This window comes from Euprymna scolopes, chromosome 6 (genome assembly GCF_053919585.1).
Source record: "Euprymna scolopes isolate OS-2025 chromosome 6, ASM5391958v1, whole genome shotgun sequence".
In the NCBI taxonomy this organism is placed as follows: domain Eukaryota; kingdom Metazoa; phylum Mollusca; class Cephalopoda; order Sepiida; family Sepiolidae; genus Euprymna; species Euprymna scolopes.
The window spans coordinates 65194667-65217547 of NC_136487.1; the positions used below are offsets into that span (position 1 = coordinate 65194667).

Here is a 22881-nt window from a genome sequence, read left to right on the forward strand (position 1 = left end):
GACCCATGTCCAAAGTAACCTACATCTAAAATTTCAAGTGCTTAGACCCAAAATTGGCGGAGGAGTTTGGTATAGTTCTCAAAGGTCAAATCGTTGAACTTTGACCCTTTAACAGCCAAATTTCTGTCCAAAAATCGATTAAAAGATTTTCCCAAATCTCAAGTTGGTAGACCGAAAATTGACAGAGTTATTAGGTAGGGAAGTGTAGACAGACACACACAGAGACATTTTCACTGTTATAGATATATAGATTGTAAAAAAAAAAAAAAAAATTGTCGAGAATTCCCCCTATATTAAAAAAAATCAAAAATTAAAAAAAATATCTTTTATGATGTACGAATCTATGATGAATTTAAATATATTCCACAAATCATACAAATTAGTTTATTTTTAAATAAATAAATAAAATTTTATGAGTATCGTAGGAGTGATTGTCTCTGCTGCCATTTGGGGAAAAAAAAGAAAGAAAAGGGAGATAACTGAACAACAATTCAAAATTTGCTAAATTTATGTTGTAATGCCTAGGAATTTCCATTAATCACGCTAAGATTATTTTCTTTATAAAAATAAAACTACTTTATCAATTTACATGATTTTTCATTTTCGTTTTGTCACGGTAACATACATTATACAGATTTTTATCTATTTTTGTTTGTTTTTTTAAACATATGGGGAATTTATCTGGACAAGATTAAAAAAGTGTTTTAATGAAATTATATTCTTTAATAAATTAACAAAATTCTTGAATTATGAATGCTGTTGAACAGCAAAGTCAATCAGATATGAATAGTCAATTCTACATAGAAATCCATTAGTTGTTGCGTCATAAAATGCCAAGTCGATCTCTTGTGGTACTTGTACACAAGAAACACAGTGGAATAACATGCAGTTTCAGAGATGACCGGGATCTACGGACAAATTTATCTTTAGCTGACCTTTGACAACTCAATGTTTTTACTTACTAATCAAATATAAAAGTTACTAGCCAAACCCACATGATTTTTGGAATATGACATCTTTGTTGCATGACGAGTACATACAAAGATTTTTTGGATTTTTTTTTTTAAATAAAGGTAATTCCAAATATGAATCGAATTTTATGTTAAGATTTGAAGGTATAAACATTAAAATTTCTTCAGATGTTTTTTTAAACTGCCTTCATTTAAAAACGAAAGCGTATATGGTTTTATTAAACCTTATATTGTTTAAATAATTTGACCATTTTATTTGAAAAAAAAAAAATAATAATAATAAAAATAAAGGTTGAAAAGGCATTTTTCACTCCGTAATGAGCTTTGGAAGATTGTCCAAAAAGCACAATCGCCAAGAGATAAACGTTTTATTATTTCTAGTAGGCACTTGAAAAAATCATTCACAAATGCGACTGTTTCACTCTCAACGTAAAGCTCTGGATGATAATTAGTTTGTGTGCAAGAAGTGTAAAACAATGGACACAACCAAAAACTCAGGTGTGCAGATTTGAATGACAAAACTATTGAGATTATCTAGAAGTTTTGTTATCTTGGTTATATCATTGGAGCACAGGTAGGAGCTGGTGTTCATGTGATAGCAAGAATTAGAAGTGGATGAAGTTCAGGTAACTTCAGCCATTACTAACCAGCAGAGAAGGAGAAAAATCTATCAAGCATGTGTGCACAGTGTGATGATATATGGCAGCGAAATCTGGTCAGTGCAGGTTGAGGACACGCATTGCATGGAGAGAAATGATACGAGAAGAATATGAGATGTGTAATGCGAGTCTTAAAGACAGGCTTAGATCTTGTAAGTTCATAGGAACATTAAATATGGAGAGTATAAGAAGACAGTGTGCAGAACAGGACACTTCATTGGTTTGGTCGCATTGAAAGAATAGATGACCGTGCTTGGGTCAGCAAATGTAGAGCAGTTGAAGTAATAGGGTCAGTTGGCAGGGGAAGTCCAAAGAAAACATAGAAAGTGATAAGGATGAATTTGAGAGAAAAAGCGATAAATTAAAATCTGGTCGGAGATAGGTCAATTTCTAAAAGCCATATAACAGACGGCTAAGACAGATAAACAAAATACGATGAAGAAATTGTGGTTTTTAAGTGGGGAGGTCAAAACAGATAACAAACAAGATAAATGCTGTCACTAGGATCTGGCTTTTTGTTTATACAAACATTTTAGCATTTTTTTTTTTTTTTTTTACAAAGGAGTCACCACTTATCAAGACCTGGAGGCCACTCGATAAGGATTAATGGGTGTATAGTAGTCACTGGGAAAATATAGTAATCAAGCAAGGGGGGGGGCATAGATTGGAGCTCAGATGAGCACTTGCCATAAAAATAAAATAAAGCGGAGACAGGCTCGCAACGTCTCTTCTGTCGGAAAGAGGTTGCAGGGAAGAGAAAAGGGCATCACTCCACTAGGCTACGATGTCTATTTTGAACTCTGTGAAGGCAGGATAAGATGCTTCAAGTAGCTCCTGCCCAGATGTGGCAACAATACTCCATCCTTGGATATACTTGGCTCTTATACAGATAGAAAATTGTGTCAGCAGTGAAATATCTACTGGAGCTGTAGAACGCTCTCACCATTTTCCCAGCCTTGGTAATGGATTTTATGTATTTGTTTCATTTCAGATCAGGAGTAAAGGTCAGACCTAGAAGTTTGGCAAAACATGGAGCCTCCTCAAAATGAGAGCCATTCATTTCAACTGATGCCAGACAGGGATCAGAGCGTTGATGACGGAAAGATAGAAGCTTGGTTTTAGGTGCTTTAAAATTAACCAGTCATCTCTTTCCCTATTGCACCACGTGCTCAAGATTAGAGGAGAGAGAATCAGAGAGAATTTGGTCGTTTACGGCCTTTGATGTGCTGCCATAGATGATCCTAGGATGTGATTTGGGAGATCATTGATGTAGATTAGGAAGAGAGTTGGGACCAGGATAGACCCCTGAGGGACTCTAGCATTAATACTGATTTCTTCCCTATCGTCGATTACTTTTAAGAACCTATCAGAGAGAAATGATTTAATGATTGAAAAGACATTTCCAGCTATGGTATAGCTGGAAGTTTTGTGGAATATACCTTTATGCCATACTCTAGCTACATATATGCATACATGCTTCAGCTACAACCCTATTCAAGGTTGAGCATCATCAGACAGAGAAAGATGCTTTTTCCAGATTCTTCTGTCAGTGGCATAGCAATCTGTGGCAGGAAAGAACTGCATCAGTTTACACTGCCGAGATAGTAGCCTTTGATTTGCTGTTGGCTATATTAAATAAAAAAATAAAATAAAAAAATAAAAAAAAATCAAGCAAATTTAATGTTCTTTTTTGTTCAGATTCAATATCTTCACTTCAGACAATCAAAAATAATACGAAGGATCAATTAATGATTCAATTTAGCAACAGAATTAATAACATCTGCAATATGAAGACAATCATATTCTTTTGGATATCAAACCATATCGGCATTCGTGGAAACAAAAAAGTGGATATAACTGAGAGTCAAATAAATAAATGAAAAAAAAAAAAAAAAAAAAAGAATTATTCATAAATGAAACGCTCTTTGGAATGTCTGTATGAACAAAAAACTACAAAAATAGATTTAAAAAATTTAACGTTTGTTAATATTATTAATTAATTAGTATAAAAAAAAAATACGAAAATTAAATTTATTTAAAAAAATTGTTTAAATAAAAAAAAATTAAAAACGTAAAAAAAAGATGTTAAAGAAAACTACCGAATTTATAAAAAAGTTAGAAAAAAAAGAGATAAATCTTGCCCAAATTCACCATAGGCCACACATATGTAACACACTCACATCTACTTAAAAGAGAAGATTCCCCATTTTGTATTCATTGTCATGCTCCATTTACAGTGGAACATATTGATTTCGATGAAATCCGGTCTACACATTGCCAGGTGGGTGACCCAAAAGGCCTTTCAAAATTAGGTCCATCTGAATGCCAGTTTTTGGATTCCTTCAATTAAGGCTGTATAAGAGATATAGAAATACTCCTCTTGCTTTCCTACAAACTATTTATCTACAAGAATGCTGACAAAATCAGATCTTTCTGCTCAACAGAATTATTACAAAGAACGGTTATTCTATTTTTACTTTTGGTTGGCATTAAATGACTCACAGAGGTTGATATATCAAAAGGCAAACCAAACTAAACTTGACCAACAGCAGGTAACTTGGCACACCCATGCATTAAAAATATTCTACTTTGGCTCTGAAGACTATGAAAAACAGAAAACAGATTTTAAAAAAATAAATGTAAAAATAAAAATTTTTTATTAAATAAAACATATGTGGTGGGAGTCGAGTCATTAAAAAGAAAAACATTTTAAACCTTGAATTCATAAGAGTCAGACTATACAACTGTATGGGTCTTAATTGCAACTTCATATTATTTAACAACTAGTGGGGGTACCCGGTGTTGCCCGGGTGTTTGGAGGTATGTATGTAGGAGAGGGTGGCCCTGTTTTAATATTATTAAAAAAAAAAAAACACGATGTTAAAAAAAATTGGAAAAACCAAAACAAAGCAAAACAGCGAACAAACGTTAAAAAAAAAAAAAAAAAAAAAAAAGGTGGAGAAAAACAGGCTCGAACCCGAAGCATCGAGGCTAAGGCGAAAAAAAAAAATGCCCGACACGTTACCCCTATGCCAAAGAGACATACACTTAACATAAAATTAACCCTTTAAAAACACTTGCAGGTGGTTGAAACTAACGTCAAGGTTTTCTAGGTCAAACATAACGTCATTGTCATAGTAGCAAGATGAGAGAAAATGAAGGAACGATTTTTTTGTAGAAAAGGCCCCAGTTTAGGGTGAAGGAATTAATGTTTTTGGCCAATTTTTCGATATTTGTCGGGTGAAGGTTGGAGCTTAAAAATGATACCTATCTGGCGAAAATCCGTGGCCCGTGTCGAAAGTTTTTGGGAGACATACAAACACACCCACAAACATTTTCGCTTTTATATATATACTAGCGAGGGGTATCCAGCGTTGCCCGGGTGTTGGGGGGGGGGGTATAAAGTAAGTATGAGGATTGCCCCACCGCGACATGCTTATGGAAACACGTTTTAATTTATTTAATTAGTTGGATTTAGCAGGTGCTCGTTTTAATGAGTTAATGAGGTCAGTTTGACTGCGGGATTTCATTTGCTGCTGAACACTTTTTCCTCGCCCCCAAGATGTTATAGGAAAAAGACTAACCCACATGCGGCGAGCGACAAATATTGAATATTTATCTTCCCGAAATCGAGCAAATTAAATAGACAGGCGAACTTCGTTGTTAACTCTGAGATATTACGATTTATATGTGATATAAAAAGTTTTAAAAAGTTGTGAACCGACCAACTGCTTCTCTGAAAAAAGCCTTTTGTAGACATACAGAAAAAGCGAACACACATACATACATACATTTTCGCTTTTATATTTACCCGGCATTGCCCAAGTGTTTGGAAGTGTTTGTTTAAACAACCCTGTTAAAAAAAAAAAAACGTTGGCCGGTTGTTTGAAGGTGTAAAAGAAAAAAATAGTTTTAGTATAAAAGTAGGCTTGAACCCCGAACGTTTGACGCAGAGGTGGAAAGGAAATGGAAAAAAATCCCTGCGACCTAACCATCTCGACCACGGGAATAGATGAATTGATAAGTGTGTTAAGTTGACGTAAGCCAGTTTCTATTGTCCGCGCTACGCGGCGATCAAACAATTAAAAAAAAAAACACAAAAAAAACTAATGTAAGGCAAACGAACGATGAAAACAGAAAAACGAACACGTGAAAAATAGCTTAAATAAGCCTGTTTCGATATTAAAATTTTTTAAATCAGTGGGTACCCGGGTGTTTTTGGGTGTCGCTAAGAATAAGCGAAGTACAAAAAAAAAAAAACACAGAAAAACGAACGTTACATGAAAAATGGCTTAAATAACACTGGTTCAATATTTAAATTTAAAAAATCGAAAAAAAAAAAACATCTCACACCACGATTCGAACCCAAAACGTTTAGATAATGAACCAAGGCCTTAACCAACTGAGCTAACGCGCCGTACATGAAATTTGTTCAGTTTTTCAACTATTTAAAGTAAATCAGGTCATGACGTCATCTGACGCATGCGTAGAATCAGTCAGTCTCACGAGAGGACCGTTTTTGTTGATCTCCCCTGTCGAAACTGAACTCTGCTAACCACCCCCTCCCTGACTTTCCTTTGCAGACAGACACCATACTAGACAATCTGAAAATCACCCCTGCTCAGGTGCATGCTATAAGAAAGCTTGACACTGCAAGAGCATGTGGACCTGATCTCATCCCGGCTGTGCTATTAAAAAAGTGCGCCGCCGAAGTAGCTCCAGTTCTCTCCAAACTTTACAACAATTGCCTTCATGAATCTTGCTTTCCTGCCTGCTGGAAAACTGCTTCTGTAGTGCCAGTTTTCAAGAATTCTGGCGAAAGAACTGACCTAGTAAATTATCGCCTCATTAGCCTCCTCCCACTTTTCGCCAAAATATTTGAGACCATAATTAACCAAGCTTTAGTCCATCACCTTACAGATGCTAAACTTCTGACTGACCAACAATATGGATTTAGGCAAGCCCGTTCCACAGCAGACATCCTAACTGTAATCTCAGAACGTATATACCAGTCACTGGACAAAGCGGGGGAGGGTAGAGTGGTAGCTCTAGATATATCTAAGGCTTTTGATAGGGTATGGCATGAGGGTCTTCAAGAAAATCAGATCATACGGCATCATGGGAAGAATACATAACATAATTAGATCCTTCTTAGATAAGAGAAAAATCCAGGTTGTACATATCCTTGGACCTCTGTTATTCCTAATATTCATAAATGACCTCCCTCACAAAATTGTCTGTGAGATGGGTATGTATGCTGACGACACCATGCTCTATAACAGACACGACAGGAAAACAAATGAACACATATCTAAAGAAATGGCAGAGACACTAGAGGATGACCTCCGATCCGTAGTGGAATGGGGACAAAAATGGATGGTCACCTTCAATGCTGCCAAGACTAAACTTGTTTCCTTCAATAATTGCAAGAAACCTTCCCTACCGCTAATAGCAATGGCTAAAGACTCTTTATCTGAAAGTGCATCTTTTAAACTCCTCGGCCTAACGTTCACAGGAAACATGAGTTGGAACAATTACATTGAGAGCATTGCCAGGACCGCTGCGAAGAAGGTGGGTTCTCTCTACCGTGCTAGAAAGCTATTAACGTCTGAAAGTATCTTATACCTCTATAAGGCCACCATTCTCCCATGTATGGAGTATTGTTGTCATATTTGGGCTGGTGCATCTGCCACTAGTCTCTCGCTCCTAGACAAAGTTCAAAAGAGAGTCGCCAATCTGATAGGTCCTTAACTGTCAGCTAAACTTCAGTCTCTGTCACATCGACGAAATGTTGCATCCCTCTGCCTGTTCTAAAAGTACTTTAATGGTGAATGCTCTGACGAACTGCAAGCACTTGTGCCCCCTTGACGTAAATACCCCCGACAAACCCGACAAGCAGCTAAATCCCACCCCTTCACAGCAGAGATCCCTAGATGTAAGAGAGCCTTCTACTCCAGTAGTTTCTTCCCCAGAACTGCTAGACTTTGGAATTCCCGACATCTTGCTGACCAACTTCCTACATAGTACCCCTGATGCTTATGTCCCCGATAGTAGCCCCCCTACAACAAAGTGGTAATGTGCCTTGTTTGGGGTGAAAATGTAATAAAAAATAAATAGAAATAAAATTTTTAAAAAATCAAGAAAAAAAAAAAAATTCCAAAGACATCTCTTAGCCTGCCTAGTTTGCATAACATCTTTAAACAGTTCATAATAAATTAATGTTTGGTGTTATTAATGTGTAATTTTATTGTCCTAGTTTCACCACATATATGCAATGGTTTTGTCGATATTAACAGTGGAAGTGATTCAATGATACAAAAAGAAATGCCGAATCTTTCTTAAAATACAGAGTGAGCCAAAAATAGGTGGGAAGGTTAGGGTTATAGCAATAACCAAAGCAAAACAATTATCTTTTGGGTTTAATACTGGGTGTAGGGGTGAGTTATCCCTTATTTAAAACTACAGAAGAGGGAACTTAGCCCCAAATAGCCAAATAAATGTGATTTATATTAATTTATTTTATTGCGGACTATTATTCTCATCTTTATTGGTTGTTGTTTCACAACATTTCGGCCAACTATTCCTCTGGCCTTCGTCAGGTGGTAACTGCGATGGATAGGAACTTCGAATCTCCTAATTGCATTTTCAGCAATCACTGTCATCCGTAGTTGTTGTCGTCTCACCACGTTTTGGCCAAGTAAGCCTCTGGCCAGCTTTGGGTAGAATTGAAATCGCTATCTTCAGACAATCATCATCTGGAACCGTAGAGACTCAACATCTCTATCAACTGGGCCGCAAAAGGCGATCAAGGTTGGAGTTTTTGATCTTATAAATCCACGTTTGTTTATTATATGATCTTCTATGGTTGGGTCTGTGGCGCAGTTGATAGAGATGTTTATAAGTTCCAAACATTTTGAAACATTTTTTGTGAAATTCAATTAGGCATAAATGAATTAATGACTTTAAAGGTTTTTACATCGATGTACGAAAAATCTACACCTCAGCGTCAGTTCTTTGATTTTGAATTTCTATTTCTGAACTGTGTGAAATAAGCAATTTCAAAAGATATAAAACATTTAAATTCTTATCCCTATATATATAAAATGAACTCATTTCTTCCCCTCTGTGTGATATGTGATATGCACAAACTGCAGCACAATATCTGAGGCATGTTATAGGCTTATTACCTCTCCACTTCCTCGATAATTGTAGATTCCTATATTTTTTCTGCTGAGAGTTCACTGCTAAAATCGGTTAAAATCAATGGAAGTAGTAAAATCTTTTCTCTCTAATAAATTCCTCCTTCCCCCGCCACCACTTACACCGTTGCGGGATCGTTCACAAGGGACAGTTACAAAGGAACACCGGTTTGGGTTTTCTTTACTTCATCATTGCTTAAAAAAACTTGAACGGAATTTTAACGTTCCTTTTCATTCTATGCTTTCTACTGGGTAAAACGCACCATGGACTTAACCAAATCGAAGGGTTATTTATGCCATTTTTTTTTTTTTTCTTCGCTTTTCACTGTGTTTTTTTGTTTTTCCGAAAACGTTCATTTTTTTCCCCTGATTTTTGCTTTTTCTTTTTCCGATTTCTTTTTTAAAGAAGTTTTATGTTTGCTGTTTTTTTTGGTTTTGGTTTTGCCAATTTTTTTTTTTTTTTTTTTTTTAATATTCAAACAGGGTTATTACTTTTCTTATTCTTTACTTTACTCCCCCCCTTACATACACACACACACATCCAAACAACCGGGAAACACTCGGTACCCCCCTCTAGTTGAACATAAAGAATAAGCATTGTGCATCCTTTTTATACAAAAACACGTTTCAAGAGAATTACTAGTTTCTTTTTACTTGCCTCCCTACGAGATTATAAAATCCAACTCCCAAAAAGGAACCACTGGATTGGGATAAAAATGAACATTACCTTAGTCTAGCAGGATTTCTTCTTCACTGATGAAGGACAGAAAAGATTAAGTATAGTGTCAGAATAAGGGTAGGCATAAAAGTTCAAGTTTATATACGTTCAAAAATAGATTTTCTACAATGCGTTTTATGTTATGCGAACTAATTATGCAAAAGCAATATTACACATTTTAGAGAATACAAACAAGTATTTGTTTTTATTCAAGATTTTTCTGCACAGATTAGAACATCTGTCTTGAATTCTAAAGGATTTCATATAGTTTTACTTTGAAATCACTAGCAGGCTTTTCACTTTGCAAACGCCATGAAAACATCAATTTCCTTTTTTATTTAAATACTAAATACTACATCAAAGATGAAATAATTTCTGGCAGAAATTACTACCACCATATGGTCATATGTAGTGTGTAACTGTTCCTTTGAAGCGTCATGTTTATCTGCTTAGCACCAATCTTTGTAACATCAGTGAGAGAGAGAGAGAGAAATTCAATGGAATGGCCTTTTTACAAACGTTACAGTTCAAACCTCTGTGGTGCATTACAAAAAATTAAAATAAAAATAAAAGCATATTTCTAGAGAGAAAAATACTAAAAAAAAAAAAAAAAAATACTTTCAATTTGAGCCACTTAAGTCACTTCACACAGAATTTCAAAGAAAGTATTAGTACAGCTTCACAGTAAGTAACTTTGTATATTTTTAGTATTTTTACACTTGTTACATCTTTATTAATCTCTATATATTATAAAAGTGACCTTGTCTGTCTGACGAGGGTTTACAAAATTACCGTCAATTTTTGATCTACAGACTTGAAACTTGATATAAGGGGGTATTGAGACCTGTGGAATAAATTTGATTTGGCTTTTAGCCGGAAACAAGAGCTGCTAAGGAGTCGAAATTGAAACTTGGCAGGGGTCAATCAATTTAATGTGTATCCTGTACACGTACACAAATGTACATTTATACGTTTGACTGCATTAATTTTTTAAATTTCGATATGCATCAGCCATTAGGTCAAATGGTAGTGGATACCACTAGAGAGTTAAATGCTTTGGTTTGAATTCTAGCTGATGGCGCTCAAGTCATTTTTTTAACTTCTGAAATCATTACTATATATTGATTAAAGAATGTTTCTAAAAAAAAAAAAAAAAAAATCAGAAAGAATAATTTATAAAAAAAAATCAAATTAAAACAGATTACATGAAGCATTGTCAGAAAAAAATGTTGAACGAAATGTATAAACTTTTACTAACATTGATACAAAAAAGATCAAATAAAATACAAAAATAGTATAGTCTGTATAGTCTTCTGAATAATTTGGAAACTATAATAGAAACACTAACAGCTGTGTTGTGAGATCTAAAGAAATGCTGAATACCTTGGGCGCTGGTGGATGGGGTGGAGTGGTTCACGGTGGGGGAGGTGGGGTAATGTTCCATTACAATGGTGTTAAAAATGTGAGAATACTGGGGAAAATGCAAGAAAGATACAAATGGAATATATTAGACCTCTCCTCCCCAATCCCCGCCGATCATTGCCAAAAATAAAGAGATAGTAAAAAAACAAAAAAACAAAACCATACAAATTATACCTACCAACAGGCGAAAGGATTTTTTTATTTGGTTGGTTAGTTCATATTTTAGTCACGTAAATTCAAAATTAAATCATTTCCGACATAGTTAAGGAATTACTCTCAAACAATTTTTTGAAATTTAATCCATATTTCAGTACAGAAAAATAATCTTAAAATTGCTATAATTTAATAGCAATTTTTGTCATACATTTGAAACAATGCAATCTAATCTAAGCCAGAAAAATATAGTTGCCATCTTCGTAAACGAAGCAAAAAGATTATCCAAGAAAGGATGATAAATTTTGTTCATAAAGGGATATGAATTTGGGTTATTGATCTTCCGGTGCTTATTTAAAATTACACTGATTTAAAAAAAAAAAAAAAAATTTTTAATTACAGAAAAATCTTTGATACACGTACTCGTCACGGAATGAAGATGTCATATTCTAAATATTAAATAAACTGATTAGATAGTTTGTTTTTTTTAACTAAGAAAATCAAAATTTACGATTTTTAGGGATTTTAATAGTAAATTGTATTCAGTATAAGACTTATTTAGGTTTAGATACTTTGAATTAAGTTGTCTCCACTTTATTTCATCATGGCCGATGAAAATACTACAACTCTCTTAGTAGTAAATTTGTTTTTCTTAGTTAAAAAAAAAGAAAAAAAAACTACTTGATCAAGGAAATAACCATTTATCCTTTTTAATGAAGGAGATCGACCAGAGTTGTTCTTGTTCCAAAAGACTTAAAATAAAAAATTAAAAAAAAAAAAAAAACAGAAAATATACGAGAAACAGAAAATCAAGTTAGAAAAATCCCAGAAATGTCCAATATATATATAGTAATGGTAATTGATAAAAACCTGAAGAGAGTGCTCAATACTATTGCAGGGCAAATATATATATTTTTTTATTACCGTTTTATCTGCTTAATTACACATGTTTCAATTACTGGATCGTATCAACAATCCAATAACTTAATCAGACTTTACAGAAACCTGTAAAAGACTTGTAAAGTCTGATGAAGTTATCGGATCGTTGATACGATGCAGTAACCGAAACATGTGTAACTAAGCAGATAAAACGGTAATAAAAAAAAAAAAAAAAACAGTATAGCTCCATTACAAGTTCCAAATATTTATTTTTCTTACAAACAATTTCTTTCAGCATGTCAAAACTTTGGCACTTTTTTAACAGATCTGTTTTGTTATGCAGAAGTAATCAACTATTATGTCAATATCGAATTTTTTCAAGTGTATACTCTTCAGAAAAATGTGCCGAAGTTTTGACATGCTGAAAGAATTGTTTGGTAAGCAAAATAAATACTTGGAACTTGAAATGTCGCTATGCTTTTATTATTTTATATATGCTCTGTTATGCTTAACTAATATTGAGCTTCTAAACAAAAAAGGATTTTTTAACTAATATTGAGCTTCTAAACAAAAAAGGATTTTATATACACAAAGGGCACCTTTTATAAAAAAAAATAAGTGATCTTGTCTGTGCGAGGCATGGTTTCTAATAAACTGTCAATTTTTGGTCGACCGACTTCAAATTTATAGGAAATTTAGACCTGTGGAACAAATTTGATTCAGTTTTTAACCAGTAAAATAGTTGCTAAGAGGAGTGAAAAAAATTTTAAAAAATAAACAAATGCTATTTGGCAGATATAAATCGACTAAACATGTTATTTCTATGCATATGCAAGTATATATGTTAAAGTCACTTATTTTTAACATTTTCTTATCCATTTGTCAATAGCTCAAATGGCAATGACTAAGGCTGGAGCATTAAATGTTTTGGTTTCGATTCTAGCTGATGGTATCCAAATCATTTTTTTTTTTTTAACTTTTGAAATCGATATTATATATTAGGTACAATAAAATAATCAATAGAGAATTGGCTCTTTAATAATAAATACAAAATCTGCATAAATATTTAAGCATATTTTACGACTGAGCAGCTTGCTAGTTATGAAATAAATTTGTATGTTTTCTTTTTCTGTTTTATCCAAGAACAGGATGGAGTTTTTAAAGAAATTGCACTTGTTTTGTAATTCCTTACTTCCTAATTTGGCTTTTGATGCTGCCATTTTTTTTTTTTTTTTTTTTTTTACATACTGTTGATTTATCGGTTTTTTTCTTTTTTCAAGAATTGCAAAATATATGTACCATAATGAATAAACCCTGTGTGTGTGTGAGATGCAGCACAGTAAATAGACTGCCCAGCCAGCTTTCTCAATGGAAGTGGGGATTAAGATACTTTCAGGGTCCACACGGCCACATTGGAGTGGGGGAGGGGTCACATAGTGCAACATATGGTATACAGCTCCCCACCCTCAAAAAAATAAAAGTACGGGATGTTTTGTAATTAATAATTACTATATTAAATTAAGTATTAATCTAATAACCAATTTTGCTTTTGTCTCTTTTTTTGTCTAATTTTTACAAAATGTTTGTTTTCTGGTTTTGAATCTTTCTGGTTTGTTTTCTGGTTTTGAATCTTTCTGGTTTGTTTTCTGGTTTTGAATCTTTCTGGTTTGTTTTCTGGTTTTGAATCTTTCTGGTTTGTTTTCTGGTTTTGAATCTTGTCAAATTTTAAACTCCTTTTTCATACTTCAGTTTTGAATATCAAGGATTCTGATATTCTTCAAGTACAATCAAGACGCAAGGTAAAATTTAATTGAATTTGAATGAGCGGCTATTATTTATTTCAATAACTTAGTCTAGCATTTTAGAATTATTATGAAGTTAGAAATGAAATAAGCGGTGGTGTAAAAATAATTATACCTATTAAAAACGTAACATGGTGACATGAGGAGAGTGAGAGGACTTAATCGCTACAGAGTGAAACTTTTCTTTACGCTCTTTGTTAAGATAGATATTTGAGAGAAGCAATTTGTTCAAAATAAATGTAATAATTTTTAAACGGAAGTATACAGTTTCGTGAAACAAACTTTGGGCAGCTGCGAGTGATGGATGTGAAAGTGCTCAGTTATTTTGCTATTGAACCTATAGATGCAGAGGGGAAAAAAAAAACATGCACTTGTGCATTGGTACAACTGTTTTTAGTTTTCAGTTGGAACATAGGGAGAGTGCATAGCAGGGGCAGACAAACGCAATTTCAGAACCAAATCGAAAATCAAAAGGATTTTTTTTTTTTTCATAACAAAACCAGAATTCTGAAAATTTTAATGCATGTTTATGTTTTGATGAGAAAGTTTGTTTTTTTTTAAATAAATATAAGAAACTTATAACACAAAATAGTTTGGGCTTTTTAAAACAAAATAGACATGTTTTATTTTTAATAAAACAAAGTTTTTTAACATGTTTCTGGAATTAAAATAAATATAAGAAACTTGGAACACAAAATTGATTTGTATTTTTTAAAACAAAATAGACATTTTTTAATTTCTTATACTTATTTTATAAAAAACCTTTCTTAAAAAAATATGCATTCAAAAATGTCGGTATTCTGGTTTTGTTATGAAAAAAAAAAAAAAAATCCTTTGGATTTTCAATTCGGCCTTAAAATTGTATTTGTCTGCCCCAGTTATGCACTCTCCCCATGTCTCAACTGAAAAACCAAAAAAGTTGTACCGATGCACAAGTGCCAAAAATTGAAATCGATAAAAGGAGATTATTTGATATAGGAAATGCCATAGTGTTTGACTAAATGGTTCACAAGTTTGAAAAGATGCACCCGAAGAAAGTCGAGGGGTTACATTGGCCGAAATGTGAATATAAAATGAGAATAGTAGTTTGAATGGTCCAAATAACAAATTGGCTTCAATTAATCTATAAATAGAAAAGCGAAAATGTATGTATGTATGCGTGTTCGCTTTTTCTGTATGTCTACAAAAGATTTTTTTCAGAGAAGTGGTCGGTCACTCGGTCGGTTCACAACTTTTTAAAACTTTTTATATCACATATAAATCGTAACATCTCACAGTTAACAACGAAGCTCACCTGTCTATTTAATTTGCTCGATTTCGGGAAGATAAATATTCAACATTTGTCGCTCGCCACATGTGGGTTAGTCTTTTTCCTATAACATCTTGGGAAAATAAAAATAAAAAAAGCGTTCCGCAGTAAATGAATACTATCCCACAGTCAAACTTGACCTCATTAACTCATTAAAACGAGCACCTGCCAAATCCAAATAATTAAATAAATTTAAACACGTTTCCGTTAGCATATTGCGGTGGGGCAATGGTTAACGTCGCACTTTTTTTTTTTTTTTCACACTTTAATTTACAACTTTGCCTCAAGGGTTTGGGTTCGATCCTCATACTTACTTTTTTTTTTTTAAACCCCCCACCCCCGGAGTTTCCACACACACCTTCAAACACCTGGGCAACGCCAGGTACCCCTCACTAGTAATTTAATAAAGAATAAGCAAATTACTTTGCTTTCTTTTGAAAGCAAAGTAATTTAAGCCAAAACTCAAATGTTTTTATTCGTGTTATATAGTATTGCTTAAAAGCATTTGTTGATTTAAAAAAAGAAAGAAAAAAAAAGGAGTGAAATTCATGGCTAAAGATAAGGTATTTCTTAGTGTTCCTATTTATTTGCCACCCTACGAGGGTAGAGTAAGATACAAGGTCGGTTTTTAATGTAGGGAAAATCTAGCTCCCAAAAGGGGGCACTCTGGATAGGCACAAAAATAAAAATTGTCTCAGTCATGAAGGATTCCTCCTCCACCGACCGAGGACAGAAAAAGGGGAAGGGTAGCATTAGAACAGATACTACATTGAGATCTTAGGTATTTCTTAGTGTTTGATAATGTTATGAGGGGAATTTTGTGACTGTGTGGACGATTGTGTGCACGTTTTAATGTGTCGGTTCTGATTTATGTATGGAGGTGTATACATACATGCATATGTAAGTGAGTGTGTTTTGAATTTTGCTTGTTTACATGTTACAATTCAGGAGGAAATTTTTTTTTATGAAATTCTTTTCCTGTGTGACTAAGTAGAAGTAGTTGTTAGTTCGGAAGATTGGCATTATTTTTAAATTATTTCCACTGCATGCATATACATGTTTTGAAACACATACATGCCTGTTTTCTGCGATTTTTATGTTACTTTTATGTAAAGCTACTCTATTGCTGAGGTTTTGGGTGGCGGATATGTAGAATTTGTTGTATGCTGTGCATTTTAGTGCATACACTACATTTCTGAAGGTGCAGTCTAGGTCTTTATTTTGAAGTTACAAAAAAAAATGTAATTCACACAAGTGTACATTTTTTTTTTTTTTTCTGTTAAACTGACTTATCTTGTTTCACAAGTTAATGGCTGCTGTACTGTTTTAATGGTAGATGTTTTTTTGTTTTTTTTTCAAAAACAATAGCAGTTGTTCTACTTGATGGATTTTCGTAATTTTTGGATATTACTATTTTCAACATGACAGTTAAGTAAGTAATATTATTTTTGCTTAAAATGATATCTTTAAAAAATTGATCTGTCGCCTCTATCTTAACAAGCACCTAAAATTTATAAAGTTTTGAACAGTCATTAAAATGCGTGTTTATTTCATTTATTTTTGTTACAAAATTTAAAACATTCAAATAAAGGTTTTGTTATTCTAACACATTTTCAGATGTCTTGAATTGTCTCCCCTTTATCGAGTTCTTAAAAAAATGAAAACAGATTGTTCAAACAGTAAGGCACAAGTGTCAAACAGTTGGTTCCCAAATTTTATCGATTAGTTTTGGCTGATTTTGCAAATTGTGAAAGGGATAATTAATCTACCGTGGTCTATTTGTGGTCTGATTTTTGTGGATTCAAATAAAAAAAAAAGAATAATTCACAAAAATCACACAACAAATAAAGTGGATTAATTAGCCCCGTAACCAGTTTCCAAATCATGAAACTAATCGATAAAATTTAACAGCCATTTTGGGAGTTAACTGCTTCAATATACTAGCTAGTTCTAAGATTTAAATAATCTGTCTTCACAATTAGAGATCCGAAAAGAAAAAAAAATTACCATAATTCAAGAAATAAAACAATAAAAAATGAAATAGTGACACGTGTATTTACGACTTGGATAAAAATTAAAAAATTTTTCAATCTATCAATGGAAAAGAGCACATAATGTGAACAATTTTCTTTTGTAAATCTTTGTAAAGATTATTAAGCGTAAGGCATGCAATAAAAAGAAAATAAAGAATAAAGAAAATTTGAAAATTTTACATCTCAATTTACCTATACATAGGCACGGCCAAAACAGACAGATGGAGTAAGTATTTTCCGACCGATTCTCTCTTTAAAAATCTATCAAAAATCAAGTAATAATCCAATCAATACGAAAATTTCACCGATTATTAAATGAAGAATGAACTTTATAACTGTACTTTTTTTTATAATCGATATTTCTTTTTCGCCTACAAACCACACCTTTATTTGTGGTTACAAATATGCTTAAAATAATCAGCCGAAACTGAACAAAATATATTGTATTGTGAGGAGGGTGTGGATTGTAGATAAAAAAAAAACAAAAAACAATTGTGTACGTATCAGATTTTAAGGTTGAAAATTTGAATTTTTCATCTTTTGCGTTTTGAAGTGCAAAATTAGTATTTTTCAGATTAGCAAAAAATAAATTATGTTTTCAGTATTTTTATGAAGACACTTTTAAATCTTTGAAAAATAAATCAATTTTCTTTTAGCGAGTCCAATATTGCTAATATACGATTAAATAGAAAATGCTTTAAAAAATTGATACCAAAAAAAGAGAAAAAAATATCCATAAATAATTGCACATTTTGATGAAAATACGATAATTTCTTTCAAACGTTACATTTGTCGTTATATGATATTATCTTAGCTATGGTAAACCATAAGGCCTACACTCAGTTGTTCGTATTTACAAACAGTTGTTATCTCCCTCTTCTCCAAAATTGCGAAAAACAGCCTTTTTAAGGGCCAACAAAATCTAATGGAAGTCACTTTCACAAATTATGTTATAAAAAATTGGGGAAGAACCAATTTTATATGGTTTATGGAAAAAACAGTTTTATATGGTCTGTCAACTATCTGATGATGCTGTGACTTGCGCTTGACAGTTTAAAGTATGGGTGACTTGCATCTACCACACTCTCTTGTCCAAAAACACTTGGTCCTGGTGGCAAGACAGGGTCAAGATGACTAAGTGTGATACTAGATGCCAGAGTTGTCTCCAACATATACGGCACCTAGCATTTCCAAAATCGTCACCCATCTGGTACCTTTTTACATATGACTCAAAATAAATAAAAAAATGGGAACCATAGGAAATGAAACAGGTACCTGATTTTTTTTTTTTTTTTTGTAGAAGGTGGAATGATAAAATTGTTGCCCTAGAAAAAACAACATGATTCCATTTCCGTTTGATGAAAACCGGTTTTCTTGTTAAACATCTAATAGTTGGCCATTTATGTACAAATCCCAAGAGCGATAGGAGCTTTCTATTATGTCTGAAAATGACACAATGTTCAACGAGCAAGAGATGCGCCGCTGTACAACTCATGCTCTCTACCGATCCAAGTTATGACAACAAGACCAGCACCCTCAAAATGCAAATCCAGGCAGTTCAAGGTTTGAGGGCACAGCTCAAAGTTCCGCGCCACGGTTATGGTCTTTAGTGTGGTTTCAAGTGAGGGTCAAATCATGCTACCTCAAAAGTCGGCTTGAAAGTCAACACCAAAGTGTATCTGGACGTGCCAAAGTGTGTGGTGATCCCCTGGTGCAATCAGGTGAGCGCTGGAAATCCCTGGGTGTGGCAACAGGACTCGGTGCCGGACCATAAGTCCAAAGAGGCTCAAGCTTGGCTTCCAAAGGAATGCTACGACTTTGCACCCTTCTCTTAAAGGCCTCCTCTTCCCCTGACTTGAATCTGCTGGACTACTTCGCTTAGTTATACGTCAAGCACATCAACATGATCGCTGCTATCCGCTGGCACTTGTCGAAAAGGCATGCTCCCAGTTCTGGACCCGTATCGAGACGGTGATTGAGGCTGAAGGCGGCTACATTGAATAGATGTCAGTTCTACTACATAATCAAGTTACTTGAATTGTTTTTTTTCAATAAAAGTTTTAAAATACAGCTATAGTGTTGTTTTCATTAAGGCAACAAATTTATCGTTCCACCGTGTAATTATTAGGTACTAAATTTTATATCATATTCAACGTCAACATGGTTTGTAGTAGCCTAGGTCTACAAGATTCAATAAATGGTTCACACAATAGTCATAAAAACCCTTCACTTGCCCAATGGCATACATGAAGAGGGGCGATGGTCATGGCCACGAACATCCAATCATACTGAAACTATCTCCCTTTATCATAACATTTTTCAATACATACTTGAGCATTTGAGCCACACTATTAAGGAATTAGCCCAGGGCATGACCAAATCTCTACCCTTAACTTTTTACAAAGGCCACACGCCTCTGCACGTCACTGACTCCCTCCCCTTTGGGGAAAGGGTATAATAGGAGAGCATGGAAAATATAAAAAAGAAAATACAAATAATTACTAGAAAGCAACAATTTACAAATTAAATAATAAAAAAAAATGGTCATCTTTACGATTACTGCTTCCACTTCATTTCCGGTTGTCCATCTCCATGTTAAGAATGATTTTTCTAAATAATGTTATTATTTAGAAAAGTCCTTGGCGGACATATGTAATGAATGCGCACCCCCCTTATAATTTTTTTCGTTTTTTTTTTTTTTTTTTTTTTTTTGCAATTTTTTAGCGGATTTTATCGATTGGACAATGATCTACCAGATTATCAAAAAACAAAAGACAAAAAAGTCAATATTTAGACGTTTGAAAGGGTGCCCAGTTTTTAATTACAACGTTCTAATAAATCGATCCCCCATATTGGAAACACTACGCGAAAATAAAATTTGTTGTTTAAAAAAAAAAAAAAAAATGATTAAAAATTACTTTGAATTGTGAAATAAAACAAAACTGATACTTGTGCATGGTACCGTGAGTTTTCCCCCCCCCCAAAAAAAAAGGGGGGGGGCATTTTTTTTTTTAACGAGAGGGAATTCGTATCTACCTTTTTTAAGCTCTCATTTATAATTTAATTGGGGGGGGGCAGCCTAAAAAGTTAAGTATACATTGTACACGTCCACCAGGTCCTAACATAACAGTACCTATTCTGTACTTTCACTTAATTTAAGAGATACCGTAAAAAAAAAATTTTTTTTAAAATCAGTTAAAAACGAAGAAGCTACCGGAAGTGAAATGAAAACAGTAATCCTAAAGATAACCAAAAACATAATGCAACAATGTAAATAAATATAATAAGGGATGTTTCGTTTCAGGAATCTGGGTTTTATTTTATAATTGTTCTTCAGCTATCGTAACTCATTACCAAATTTCACCGAGCCAATATCGTCCGCCATGGGGTCTGATCTATATAAGTACCGTCAATTTCATAAAGAATACGCCAGTATGACTAACAGCAAACATCATCTTAACCTAGTGGCACAATACACACAGAATTACTTCATAAAATAATATTGCTATATTATTGTAATGAATAAGCGCTAAGAGGTTTGCCGTGTAAACATTTGCGTTATTATATGTGATATATGGAGATAATTAATTTGGTTAAGTATTAACATTAACGGAATGCCGCTTGACACCATTTCAAAACGATTTATTTTATAAAACCATTGGTTTGTCGACAATAAAACTATACGTGTGCTATAAGATTGTATTTTAAGATCTAAAGCAACAAAGTGAACAGTGTTGTTCACTAAACATACGAAAATTTAATTCAATATCGATTCTTTTTAAGAGAACTTGATATTTTTTGTTAATTTTAATCTTAAGAAAAAATACCGTAACGGTTTAGATTTAAAAAAAAAAAAAGGGGGGGGGGTTCTATATTTTTTAGCGAAGACGTGTAAATACTCTTAAACATGCTTGAATTTAAAGTGGTGAATCAGTTTCGTATATGAATTAACCCTAAGTCTGTATGGCAAGGTCATAAAATTACACGTCATGTCATTAAAGGTGGAATAAGCCCCTTCCCCAAAAAAAAATTGTATCTCCCATAAGAACAAAAAATAATTAACTGTCCTAAAACATTAGAATGGCCCGGAAATAGGATTGTTTTACGTTAAATTGTTATGCGAAACTGAAACTCTAAAATAATTGTTTTTTTTTTTTTTCTCTCTATGTTTCTAAAGTGGAATCTGGCGCCTATGGTGGCTGAGAGTGTTAATCTACAATAATACGCTTTCTCTCTCTCTCTCTCTCTCTTTTAAAGAAAACTTGACAGTTTGCTTTGCAAATTTCGATATTAAAACAATTTTAAAAAATACGATGAAAAATATAAAAAAAAAAAAAAGAACAATTTACAGATTGAAAGACGATGGATGCAAATTTAAAACATATATACAACAAACAATAATCATAGTTCAGAAAATATGCATTTTTAACAAAACCTGAAAAATGTTATTCAGAAATTATATATAATGTAAAAATATACAAAATACTTTAATAGAAAGAAAAAAAAAAAAATGATATTAAGTAAATCTACATAATTAGTTTTTACTTTGTTGCGACATCTAAAATTTCCACAATTTTCGAACTACAAATCGAATAAAAAAATGAACGTCGTTTGAAGTGAGATTTTAGAATGCTGGAATAGTACACAACCCAAAATGCCCTTTGGGCCTCTAAACCCCAAAATTAACCTAGTAGTAAATAATGGGTGTTGTCGACCGGGATCGTAAGTAAACGAGACTTTATCGATACAATATAAGTAAATAACTGCCCCCCCCCTCCAACCCTTTTTTTTTTTAAGCTGAAAATACACGTGGTAAAAAAAAAAAAAAAAGGGAGATTGAAATAAAAATATAGTAATCATATAGCAATATTGACACGAGGTCAAGTATGATTTTGTAATAAATTACACGTATTTATTATCCATATTTAAATAAAATTAAATAAGATTTGTTCAAATATGATCTAGAGATTATAACAATTAACTGGAAAAGAGCCGAGGGGCATAAGTGGGAACCAAAATAAAAACAGTTTGGGGCGTTTTCGAATTTTTTTAATGATGATAATTTGGATTATTACAACTAGATATTCTCATCTTGGTTTTTATAGACAATGTTTCGACCGATGTAAAATCCTATCTTTTTCAGGTGTATATTTCCGAAGTTGGAAATTTTCTATTCGAAACAAAGATTTCGAATTTCGAATGAACGTCGGAGATTAAATCGGCCGAACATTAAAAATGAGAATGGTAGTCGAAATAATCCAAACTATGGAACATATTTAAAGCATTAACTTTTATTTATTTATTTATAATCAATACCTAATATTACTTTCCTAAAAACTTGATCAAAGAAAACGTGGACAGGTAATAATTAACAATCATTACAGGTTTTATTTTATTAATGATTGTTAATTATTAAGTTTTTAGGAAAGTAATATTAGGTATTGATTATAGAAACAAATAAATAAACTATAAAAACCTCAAACGAAAATAGATTGTCGTTTTCCTTAAAACGGTTTCAAGGAAAACGACAAACTATTTTCGTTTGAGGTTTTTATAGTTTTTTATTTATTTGGATTTTTTTTATACACTAATACGAACCGTGCTCGTATTTTTTTTTTCTTTCAAATAGAATTTTAAGTTTAATTCAATTTTTACAGTATCTTTTGTTGGCGGGGCTGAACAAGAATAACTCCCTATATATATTAGTGTCGAATCAATAATTCACTGAAAAAAATT

General features: G+C 33.0%; 1 protein-coding gene across 1 annotated transcript in view; it reads right to left on the minus strand.

The window, feature by feature from the left end:
- The window catches only part of LOC145277670 (neuralized-like protein 2), an 80829-nt gene that overhangs the window by 56686 nt on the left and 1262 nt on the right, over nucleotides 1-22881 (minus strand). The gene's annotated exons all lie outside the window — the stretch shown is intronic.